Here is a 13,100-nt window from a genome sequence, read left to right on the forward strand (position 1 = left end):
TTCGAAAAAAAAAAAAAAAAAAGACAATGTGCACATAACACCACTATTCTATGATATTAATAACATATACACCCCCTTGAACATTTTCAGAAGAGTCAAATGGCAAAACGGTATTACAACATTAATTTATATCGGATGGGGTATTTTTCCACAATGTGAAAAGTTTAGGGGTGTTTTTTGTATGCTTTTTCAATTAGGGGTAAAAGTGCTACGTGAAATATACTTTAGGAATATTTTCTGCACTTGTCCCTTGCTATAATGGGGAGGATTCAAACAATTATCTTTTTCTGATATGTGTTCTTGGGAGGATTTGCTAGAGCTTCAATCTTTAGAGGCAACCACAACTTGGTTCCGATCCAGGACTAGGGCTGCAACTCGAGCGGGTTGGGCGGGTTTGAAGTATAACTTGAGCCCAACCCACCATATGAAATGCTAAATGTAAGCATAACCCTAACCCTATCATCAACATTAACTACTCAACTTAAGCCCAACTCATCCTTCTACTTTTAAATTCAAGCTTGCAACTCAGGCTTAGATTCCAGGTAAAAATTTCGGGTTACTCATATTGCTAATCCTTACACCGAAAATTTAATATGGTCTTGAATTAGTTTTAGATTAAATCACTCCTAAACAAGAAAAGATTTAAAAGACTTTTTGTAGATTTTTAATAAATTGCAAACAAATTTTTAGAAAATTAATTCTTATAAATGTTAACATATAATAAGTTAAGATTTAATATAATAAGTTGAAAAGAAAAAAACTAATCATAGTTTAAATATTATATATAATGTATTTAAAAGTAAAAATATATATGAAAATAATATTAAAATTCGGGTTTGGGTTGGCTCGGGTTGCTACCACTTCAACCCAAGCCCAATTCTAATTAAATTCGGGTTGAGATTTTTCAACTCAAGCCTAACCCTAATTATAAAAATAATTGTACAAGCTCGCGAAAAATTGGGATGGACTCGAGTTAGGTTCTAGTTACCTAACCCAAGATGCACCCCTATCCAGGACGGACGCGAATCTGCTCCAGTGCACCTCTCACTGGAGCAGATCCAGTATGGATCTAATGGCTGTGATGGTGCCACCTATGCATGTTTTGCCACATCATGATTTAGTCATTGCCTAGTCAGCCAAAGGGTTAAAAAAATTACTGAGTTACATTCATTTTTACTATACACACAAATACCATATATAAATACACTTGTACAATACAATTTCCTCTCTTTCCTATTTATCTTCCTCTGTTTTCTCTTTCTCAAACTTATCTTTTCAAAATCAAACATCAAAACCTCCCCTCATGCACACTGGTCCATCCATGGCGGTCACACCTTATATATATATATACAAAAATATATTATATATATACAAAAATATATATACAAATCTTATATATAAAAATATATTATATACAAAAATATTTTATTCCATTCATTTTCATTAAAATGACAAATCTCAATACAACATATACTTATACATTATATATATACAAAAATATATATACAAATCTTAAGTATAAAAATATATCGGTACAGCTTACTATCCAAATATAAATATAACAATATATTATATACAAAAATATTTTATTTCATTCCTTTTCAATAAAATTACAAATCTCCATACAACATACAATTATACATTATATATATACAAATTATAGTTCACTATCCAAATATATGTATAACAATATATTATACACAACAATATTTTATTCCATTCCTTTTAAGTAAAATGACAAATATTAGACATTAATTATATATCGGTACAGTTCAGTATCTAAATATAAATTTATTTGAGATTTTAGGATTTTAAAATAATCGACTAATTATATAGATTTTAGAGTTGTGGAAACTAATTTTTTTAACGTGTTAGGAAAATATGTTGATGGGGTGATAAATGTTTTAAAAAGTTGTGATGATAATAATTTGAACTCTCCAACTTTTGTATGGTATGTTGTTACAAAAAGTAGGTGATGGAATATGCAAATCTCCTACATATATGTTGAAAATATTTGTGATTCTTATTATTAATTTAGGAATTGTGAAATTGAGTTGTGGAAGTTAATTTTTTTAACATGTTAGGAAAATATGTTGATGCTATATGCAATTCATACATGATACATGTTTAAAAAAGTTGTGATAACAATAATTTGATCTCTCCAATTTTTGTATTGTATGCTGTTACAAAAAGTAAATGATGGAATATGCAAATCTTCCTACATATATGCAAATCTTCTTACATATATGTTGAAAGTATTTGTGATTCTTATTATTAATTTAGGAATTGTGAAATTGAGCTGTGGAAGTTAATTTTTTTTAATGTGTTAGGAAAATATGTTGATACTATATGCAATTCATACATGATACATATTTTAAAAAGTTGTGATAATAATAATTTGATGTGAAAATTAATTTTTTTAAACGTGTTAAGAAAATATGTTGATCCTATACGCAATTCATATATGATATATGTTAAAAAAGAGTTGTGATATTTCAAAACATATTATATGTAGCAGAGTTTTAGGAAAAGTCAACTTGCCTTTTGGGGAGAAAGTGAAAATTGAAACTCAAAGGTTCACTTTCCTTTTGAAGAACAGGACTTGAACCCACCAACATTACAATCTGTTATTACAAATTTAAAAAGTCACAGATCTTGCAAAAATCAGAGACTCTGATTTTTGTGCAGAATAGGTGAGAATATCCAGATCTGTGAAGATTTACAGATTATTTTTTATCCGAACCACTTGTAATTATAGAATCTCCTCCGATTATGTGCTTAGATTGTTTTGGTGAGATTGTAGATCATAGAGATCAGAGAGAGAAATTAGCGAAAATCGAGAATAGTAAAAAAGTCGTCGAGTTTGTGATCTGGAGCTATATTGGGCGAAATATTTATAGAAACGTGTGTCATTGCCACTATTCCATAACCTCTTTGGATTTTTGTGAGTCAATTTCTTATTATTCGTATTATTACATGATTAATTTATGTTTAATTCATACAAACTTAGCTATATGTTGTATATGAGATTTATTTACATGCTAAGTTGATATCTAATGAAGAACTATGTTTAAATGATCATGTTTTCATGCCTATTGTGTTATAAGTGATGAATTTTGTGATTAGAAAGCATAAGATATATTTTTAGAATTTTTCTTTTGATGTAAAGCATGTATATTGTTGAATGTTAACTTGATGAGTATGGATTTCTCCATTTGCACGGCATTGAAATATATATGAGACATTCATGCATTGCATTGGGCAAAGAATTGGGAAAGTTGATTTGAAATAAATGAAAGAAAGGGGATTTTTAGGAAAAAGATTTGATAAAAATAGTTTTGTGAAAAACCCGGTGGCCATGGAGTTACCAAAGGGCCGTGGTGTTAATATAACCTAGAGGGAATTAGGGAAAATCACCATAACGTGGTTGAGCTATCTGGGCCCCAAATGACGCCGCGGAGGAACCAAGAGTCAAGGACAGTAGCCAATCATTCTCTCGTGTCGCTGCGGAGTCAACAAAGGACATGTTATGTTAACGATTTGAAAAGTGATAGATGGTTTTGAAATGGGAAGCAACATAGCACGGCATTGCATTTCATGGCACGACATTATTTGTTTTTAGCCGAAAATTGTATTGTATTCTTCTTCAGTGTAGCATGATCTCGCTTTTTTATTTTTTATTCATTGTGTGGATTCACGGGGCCTCAAAAGATGTGTCTTAAGTACTACCTACTGAGCAAATTTTGCTTACCCTTTATTATTAACATTTTTTAGGTCACGGGAAGAAGGTGGTGGATGACATTCCTCCACAAGCATGAGGGAGAACTTGAAGTGTGTTTTTTTTGCAACCATTTGTAGACTTAGGCCATCATTTTTGTAAAGCAACATTTTGATATATATTAAAAGTGTTTAGCATGGCCTTGTAAATTTAACTATGAGCCTTTGGCCTATTTGACGTAAATTTGGGACAAAAGTGTTAGGGCCTTGTATTAATTTTTATTTGAATGGAAAATGATGTTGAGACCTATTAAATTATTGTAGTAAGTTACTATGACATGTAGATCACTATTTTGCCTTGTGTTGGGACAGGTTTTGAACTTGGATTAAGGTCTCCAATGGACCAAAGGAGTGCCTAGGTGCACAAGTTCATGATTTTAGGCTTTCAGGGCATTTTTTTTTTAGTTTCTAGACTTGGGGAACTGGTACCACATTCGGGAACCGGTTCAAGGGGTACTTGGTTCATGTTCTGGGCTCTCTATCCATGTGGAACCGGTACCAAGATTTTGGGAACTGGTTCCAGCCCTCCAGTGGGCATTTTGCCCTTCATTTTTTCTCCAACTTTGATCACTTAACTTCAGACAGACATAACTTCTTCGTTCCAAACCCAAATAGGGTCATTCTTGAGTCCATTTTCAAGGATTTTGAGTTAGCTTTCCAATGAGACTAATCGCATCCTCAAACTCCATTCGTGTCAGGAGTTATGGTCATTTTAGTGAGATAGTGTCGGAATTTTTCATGAACCGGGTAAGGGTACTTTTGGGAAATCACATCCAATGACTGTAGAACTTCTTCAAATGTCATGTAATGATTAAGAATGATTATTTTAAACCTCATTTGATTAGTTTAAGGATAAATTACTCTCTCACAATGTAAAATGACCATTTTACCCTTAGTGTGTCCTCGGGTTTAGTTAAGGACCCGGTTAGCGATCTGGACCCCGGTTTGGGTCGTTACAAAGTTGGTATTAGAGCAATGGTTTGAAAACTATTAGGACGATGGGTAGAGGCCTACCAAGGGTTGTGTGGACGGGTTATTTGCATTGTCTATGTGTTTCTGTGTTAAAGTGCTTAGTTGCTTGAAAGCATGTTTATCTGCTTATTTGCCTACGTGACTATGTGCTTACGTGTTTACAGTTTTTAAAGATATATTTCCTTGCTATGTGTTCACATGTTTATATGTTTATATGCTAAAATTTATGCTACATGGCCATGTATGAGGAATAATTAGATGATCTAACCATGTAAATGAAATGTGAAAGTAAATGAAAGCATGTTAATTGTGATAAGATGACAAGTATAGGGAGTATGGTGATGAAAAGTGTAGGCATGGTTTATGCAAGCGTATTTGTATGGTATTGTGACGGTTATTTAAGCATGGTTTATGCAATTATTTTTCTTATGGAAGATGGGGTGTTTAAATTTTTTTTTTTAAAATGAAGCGAAACGATTGTATCTTGGTACGGGGTACGGTATTTACTTGTGTATGTGTTTATATACGTTTATACAGTTGAGTATGAGATGGTTGTTAGTACGGTAGAGCTCATCTTGTGGCATTAATAGTCGCGTGAGTTTTTACATGAGTAAACGAGGAGCTTGGTTGCTCTAGGATTTTAGGTGCCAGTTCTTATCGATGAATGGCTTGGTCTTTTAGCTCGTGGGTTAAGCTATTTGGTGTGCAATCATTTTTATTTTCTTGTTGAATTTGTGCGGTGCTTAAGGCCTGTTTGGTAGCTGTTTTCCTTTAGGTGTTTTTCTTGTAGGGCTTCATTTCAAGCCCAAAACATGTTTGGTAGCTATTGTTTTGTTTTAAACAGTACTAAAACATTGTTAAAATTTGGGCCCAAAAGTGAAACACCAAAATGGTGTTTTTTGTTGTTTCAATACTGTTAGCCCAATAAAAGCACTGTAGCGGAGGAAGTAACTTTAAAAGCCATTTGCAACATTCGGCCCTATATTTTCTCTCCTCTAAAACCCTAGGACGTTTGGTGATTTGGGAGGCGACAAAAATGAACCTCGCGATATTGACTGTAAAAGCAGAAGCTACAGCGGAAGAAGAAGTAGCAGCAGCCGCCTGTGGTACCTTTCTTAAATTATTCTCTATTTTTCACTTTCTTTCATAGCGATGTATTTTTTGTTTGATCTTTTACCTTCCTCTATTCAACCTGTGAGGCATCTGAAGGCTGTTTTGTAGGAGGTACCTTGGTAATTAGTGAACCCATCTACCAATTCCTTGTTTGCTGTTTTGATTTGAGTCTAGTTCCGCTTCTTGGTCCTTTGCAGCACTTATTATTTTTTTTCCTGAATGGGGTTTTTTTTATAAATTTTTTTCAAGATAATACAATTATATGTGTGTGTGTGTGTCTGTGTGTGTGTGTATATATTAATTTTGATCATTTCCAATAGCGCGTTTTAGGCAAATGGTATAAAGTTTTCTTCTATGATAAGGCAAGAAAGAGAGAAATTTAAGTCAAAGTAGAAACCTATCAAACCTGGTCGGCAAATCTGATATGTCAACACATAGCTCCCATACAAAACCACCCCAAAACAGTTTTGTAAATAAAACCACAAACTGCAATTCTATAAATAAAACCACAAACCCAGGATTGGTAGAGGTTGGCACGCATTTTATAAGGATAACACACTGCAAGTGGGAGATGTTTGTGTCTTTGAGCTAATTGAGGGAGATTATTTTGTGCTGAAAGTCTCTGTTTAGAGATCTATTAATTGAGTGATAGTTTGTTACTGCTTTGTTAATTTCATGAGAACACAATAATATCATCAATTGCATGATGGAGATAGCTAATTTTCAAGAGGTGGGTGAAGCTTCTCTCTATGTATATGCTTCTGTATCTGAAATTTCTTTGGTCGTTGTGATGTTTTTGATGTTCATTCATTGACAAAGGCTAAACTGTTTATTGTATAAACAAGTTGAGGCCATTGCCTCAGCTTCCCCGAACTTCCCATTTCCGAAAAGGGGGGATATGTTCTTAAAACTGTTGGTTTGTATGAGTGAGAGGACAAGGTAGACCTATATATACTATTCCATATAATGATAGGTGACATTGATATGTTTGTTTATAGATTAAACAGGCTGTATTAAGACATAAACAATGCAAGACATATCTCACATTTTTTTTTTTTGAAATATTGAAAGATGGTTTCCCACTAACATGTTAGTTTCATTTAAGGGAGGCCATGAACATGTCAAGATAAAGTAGGTAATATTTCTGTATTATCAAAATTTGATCATTTATATGTGTGTGTGTGTGTGTGTGTGTGTGTGTATATATTAATTTTGATCATTTCCAATAGCGCGTTTTAGGCAAATGGGTATGAAGTTTTCTTCTATGATGAGGCAAGAAAGAGAGAGATTTAAGTCAAAGTAGAAACATGTTCTTACACCTCACAACCACCATTTTATTTTATGATGTAAATTCTGCTGAAGATTGCTTGCATGAATCTGTTGTTTAAATCTTTGTTTTTTCACAATGACGAGACAATTGAATCTTACAGTAGTTTATTAAGATTGACTTTTCACTGGGGTGAACATAGTGGTTGCAGTTCAATCCATGTTTAATTTAGAACATTAATATTTAAGTGGGTTGTCTAAGTGAATGTTTGAGCAATAAAAGGTTAGTCTATATGTTTTAGTCAATATATATTATTTTTGTTATTATTAATTATAGTGTTGTTATTAATATGTTAGATGGATATGAATGTTGAGAATGTGGAACAATGCGGTGATTATCTCACAATTGAAGGAGAAGTGGCTGAAGTTACGAAGGATGAAAAATTGTTATGGGATGACTCACTCATTGAAAAATTCGTGAATATTATAGTGGAAGAAGTTAAAGCTGGCAATTGTAGTGGCACAACATATAATAAAAGTGGTTGGCATAATTTGGTAAAAGAAATGAAGGTTCAAACAGGGAGAAAATTTGGTTTAACCCAACTTCGGAATAAGTTTAATGCTTTGAGGAAAATTTATTTTGAGTTTAAGAAATTATTATCGGAGACGGGCATGGGATATGACCATGAGACGGACTTGGTTATAGTTGAGGAAGAGAGATGGAACATGTTGTGCAAGGTTAGTAATTTAATTATTAGTCCTAAATAAACAATAAAATCTCGTATATTATTGGTTATGAGGTTAATATTGTAACAAAATTTGTAAATTGTTACGGGTGCAAATAAGTTTCGTAGGCATGGATGTAAGCATTTTGACAAGATGTCAACTATATTTGGGGACACATATGCAATAGGGATGCATACCCACCCGTCCACTACAGCACCCCCCTCAATCATTTTGCCCACTCCCAATGATGATGATGATGATGATGACATACTGTGTTACATGCAGTATGTCAGTTAGGCACCCATATCATTGCCCCTCCTGATTTTTCTGTGATTCCGAATAAGATTAAAGGGTCTTCTAGGTTTTACCCTTACTTTAAGAATTGTGTGGGAGTTATAGATGGAACCCACATTCCTACAACTTTGCCAGTAGCTACACAACTTTCATTTTGTCGTAGAAAGGGTCATACAACACAAAATGTAATGGCCGTATGTGACTTTGACATGAGATTCACATATGTGCTAGTTGGGTGGGAAGGCTCCGCTAATGATTCAAGAATTCTAAAAGAGTGTATTGAGAATGAGGCAATGAACTTTCCAGCTCCACCACCAAGTATTATTATCTTACAAATTTACTTAATGTATGGTTAGTTTATCATAGTATATATATCTTTATGTATTCTAAACATGGCAGGTAAGTATTATTTGGTGGACTCAGGGTATGCCAATAAGCTTGGTTATTTGGCCCCATTTTGAGGTCATACTTACCACTTTCAGGAATACCATAGGAGTAGACCACCCCTTGGTCGAGAGGAAGTGTTCAATCATAAGCATTCATCTTTGAGAAATATAATTGAGCGATGCTTTGGGTTGTTGAAGATGAGATTCGCTATTTTGAAGGCAATGCCTCCTTATAAGTTTTCAACACAAGTATTGATTGTAATGGCTTGTTACACATTACACAACTTCATTAGAAATCAGTATCAACCTGATGATTTATTTGATGGTGACGATTCTCCTCAAAGTGATGGTGAAGACGATGAGATTGTTGAGCATGTGCCTCCGGCTCAGCTTCGAGAAATGGATCAGTTGCGTAATACTATTGCTGATCGAATCTGGAATTCTCTTGGGCACTTTTGATTTTCCTAAAAGTGATGGTATGTTTTTTCTTTTATATGTAATATATTTGTTGCCATTGTGGGCTTGTAATATATATATGTAATATATATCATTTTTGTTGTTACTATTTTGTTTTTACTATTACTGGTTGATATTATTGTTAACATTTTCCAACTTAAATTCTACCATTGCAGATGTGAAGTGTGTTGATACTTTCTTGAAGGTGATGTGTGCTGTTATGAAGATGATGTGTCCTACTATTGAAGTTTGTTCCATGGAAGTGAAATTTGTGTTTTTTGAAGTATGTCTCTTGTAAGATCTTCTGAGTTTTTCTGATACCTTCCTAACAGTTAAGAAAAACATAAGGAAACATCTTTTTATTTGTTAAGCATCTTTTTCTTCATTTTTGAATCATATTGTTGAAATTTGTAAACAATGAAGTGAATTGTGTTTGAACTTTGAATTATATCTCCTGTTTAACTTAATCTACTGTTTAATTTGTTCTCAATTTCTTTGTCATTTTTCCTAATACAGAAGAATGAGTATGATTTGAGAAGCTTCTTTGCAAGCTTCCATTCTAGCAGGGTGCTTTTTTTTTTTTTTTTATGTTATGACTCCTTGATAGATGTTTTGTGAAGTTTGACTCCAAATAGATGGATTATAAATGCAAAAGGTGATCTTAATATCTAGATCATAAGAATACAGTAAAAAGATGATACTCTACATGTCATCAAGACTCAAGTTGATGCCAAAACATTGGTCTCGGGATGAAAAAAAATAAGAATTTTGTAGTGCAATTAATGGGAACCAAGATTTTGCACAGATGAAGGCTTTCTATGTCTCTACCTTAATATCTAGATCATAAGAACACAGTAAAAAGATGAAACTCTACATGTCATCAAAACTCAAGCTGATGCCAAAACATTGGTCTCGGGATGAAAAAAAATAAGAATTTTGTAGCAATTAATGGGAACCAAGATTTTGCACAGATGAAGGCTTTCTATGTCTCTTCATTTTTCTTTTTTTTTTTTCTTTTTTTTTTTTGTAGCAAAAAAGATGTGTTTGTAATTTGGTCGGGGTTTACATTTCCTTACAGAAGAGAGGCTAGAGTTTATATTTTGGAGTTGAATTCCCACCAATGCAGACTTACAAGAGCCGAAAATTCTTATTAGAGCTGTGTAGTATGTTTTTTTTCTTCTTTCGCTAATGCGCAAAATGAGCAAAATGAATGAAACACAAACCTATGGATAATCATCACCAAAGGAATAAACTATACCAGGAAATTTCAAATAACTTGAAGTGTAGTTTCAGATCAAGATAATATGCAAAATGGTTGAAATTATTAGTTTAATTACTAGAACTAACATTCTACATTTTCGTTGAAGTAGTTGCTTCTGTAATTATACTTTGGTTATATATATATATATATATATATATATATATATATATGTTTGTGTTTAAATTTTAGTATATTTATTAAAAATATATAGACTATTTATATAGAAATAAAATTATAACTATAATTAAAATTTATAAAAATAAATTAAAAACAATGATAACCAAACATGTTTTTTGTTTCTGTTTTTTTTTTTTTTTTTTTAACAACAGTTGGAGTTACCAAACATGTTTTGTTTTTAAAATTCTTGAAAAACATAGCTTACCAAACATGTTTTGCATATTTCTGTTTCTGACATTTCCACAGCAAAACATCGTTCCCAAACGTGCTTCCAATTTTTGCCAAAACACTCCAATAGTAAAAGCATTGTTTATGTTTTAGCCAAAAACAAAACGCCGCGAACAAAACACATGCCAAACGGGCTTTAAACTAAATGGGATTGCGCATATGACAAGTATACACGGCACAAGTATACTAAATGAAATCTACACATGTGAAGTAAGTATACGAATTCAAGTACACTAAAAAAGATTCGAATACACAAAAAAGTACACTAGTCCAAGTATACAAAAAGGGATATAAATACATGAAGCAAGTATACGGTTCCAAGTATACTAAACAAGATCCAAATACACAAGGCAATCACCAATTCACAAACTACAAGTAATCCATGATTAACAACTTGGAATAGAATGCGAAATCAAGCCAAATAGTGAAAGGACTAGGAATACTTGGTTATTGACCAAACAAGTTGTTCTAGGCTATTACTCCCATAAGGTACTACCTAGTGCGCCATGTATAAGTGATTCTGGGCGATTACTCTCACAGGGTACTACCTAGGCGCGTTTTATATGACTAAAGAGACTCTTGTTGTCATACTAGAGCCATACTCTAGCCATCACATGTTCCTTTTCCTTACAAGCCTTCCAAAATCAAAAGTTTAAAACTTATACAAAATCAATAAGTTAGACCAAACTTATACAAATTCAAATAATGTCTAGGAATCAATTTACATGCACAAGTAAGGTTGAATCCACACAAACCATGTCCTAGAATTCAAGTCTAAATAGTATATGACATGTCATGTCCTCAATATGCAATTTATACACAAAGTAAGAATATTTTACAACAATTAAGCCACATTACCATCCTAAGCCATAAGTACTAAATAAGCTTCAATTTAGTAACTAGCTTTTAATGTAAACAATTGTAATATTTTAACAAGTTATATACCTACACAAGATATATTTAAACAAGTTATGCAAGTCATTGATATTCTATATCATGCTAAATCCAATTACCATTTTAAGAGGCCATAAGCACTAATTCTACATCTAATTAATAATATGCTCACAGGGTAATTAAACATACTAAGTTTCAAGAGGTTATCAACCTAACACGAAAAGTCTCTAGATTTCAAATCAAGTCGAATAGACTCAAAGTAATATATGTTAAAGGACATAGCACGGTCTTCACATATATTACACCCAATATTAATTTAAGTGACTACAACACTTAAAATAAAATTAATTAAGTTAATTAATTAATTTTCTCCAGATTTTTAAACAACTCCAAATGTCCTCAAATTAATATAGGTTCAAGAACTCACCAAGGTCTACTTTAATATCACATTACCAGTTGATTTTATGATTGTTTCAATTATGTGAATTAAACTTTCATAAAAGATAAATATTAAATAAAAGTTGCAATTCTTATTCAAATGCTCCCAATTTAATATATGTTGATAAACATACCAAGGCCTAATTTACTAGCATGTCACAATTTAATTCTAAGCTATACACAACCATGTGAATTAAATCTTAAACATAGAAATTAATTAAATTAATTTCTAGAACTTGAATTAAAGCATGCATAAAAGTTGTATAAGCTATCAAAACAATCAATACAACTCAAATATAAACCTATGACATCCCCTACCTCATTTTTTGATGAAATCACAAATCTCCACTGAAATGAAACAGCTCCGAATCTGACGAAACTTCGGGGTTTTGTCGGGGACAACAAGATGATCATTAAACACCAAGGAAGTCCTACCAAAATCCTAACTTGGCTTTAAACCCGAATTCAAAAAATGGCCAAAACGGGATTCCAATTGGTTGGAATCGAAGGCCTCATCAAGGCGAACAATAAACACTAAGGTATCACCACTTTTTACTAAAGGGAGGAGGTTTAATGGAGGAGAGAGGAGGTGGCAGCACTTCGCTGCCATGGAATCCGGCCAAGAGAGGGGAGAGAGAGAGAGAAATTTGATTTTCTCACTTTAGACCCTCTATTTATAGAAAAAAATCAAAAAATGCCTCAAACAGGCCCTACTAAGTCCAGAAAAGTGGAATTTGAGTAGACATGCTCAAATGGCAAAATTTCGTGAACAAAAAAGAACCATAATGAAAAAAAATGATCAACGGATGAAACGGTGTCGAGAATCGAGTCCCGAGTAGAGAGATATACCCCAAACAAGTTTGGCACTAACAAAGGCTGAAAACCCAAAAACTGTGGGGTTCGACCACAAGACAATTATAAGAGTACACGACTCAACGAAATGTGAAAATAAATCCCGTACAATGATTCAAGCCCCAAGGAGACACTTAGCAATTAGCTTTCATTAATTGCATAAAGACCCCTACACAAAAGGATAACTACGCAAGTGACCCTAAATTAAAATATCTTCCAAAAGATATTTTCTTAGAAATTCCTAAACCAAAATATCTTCA

Source organism: Cornus florida, unplaced genomic scaffold (assembly GCF_030987335.1).
Source record: "Cornus florida cultivar Cherokee Brave unplaced genomic scaffold, ASM3098733v1 CherokeeBrave_3.0.0_Hap2_Chr08, whole genome shotgun sequence".
Taxonomy (NCBI): domain Eukaryota; kingdom Viridiplantae; phylum Streptophyta; class Magnoliopsida; order Cornales; family Cornaceae; genus Cornus; species Cornus florida.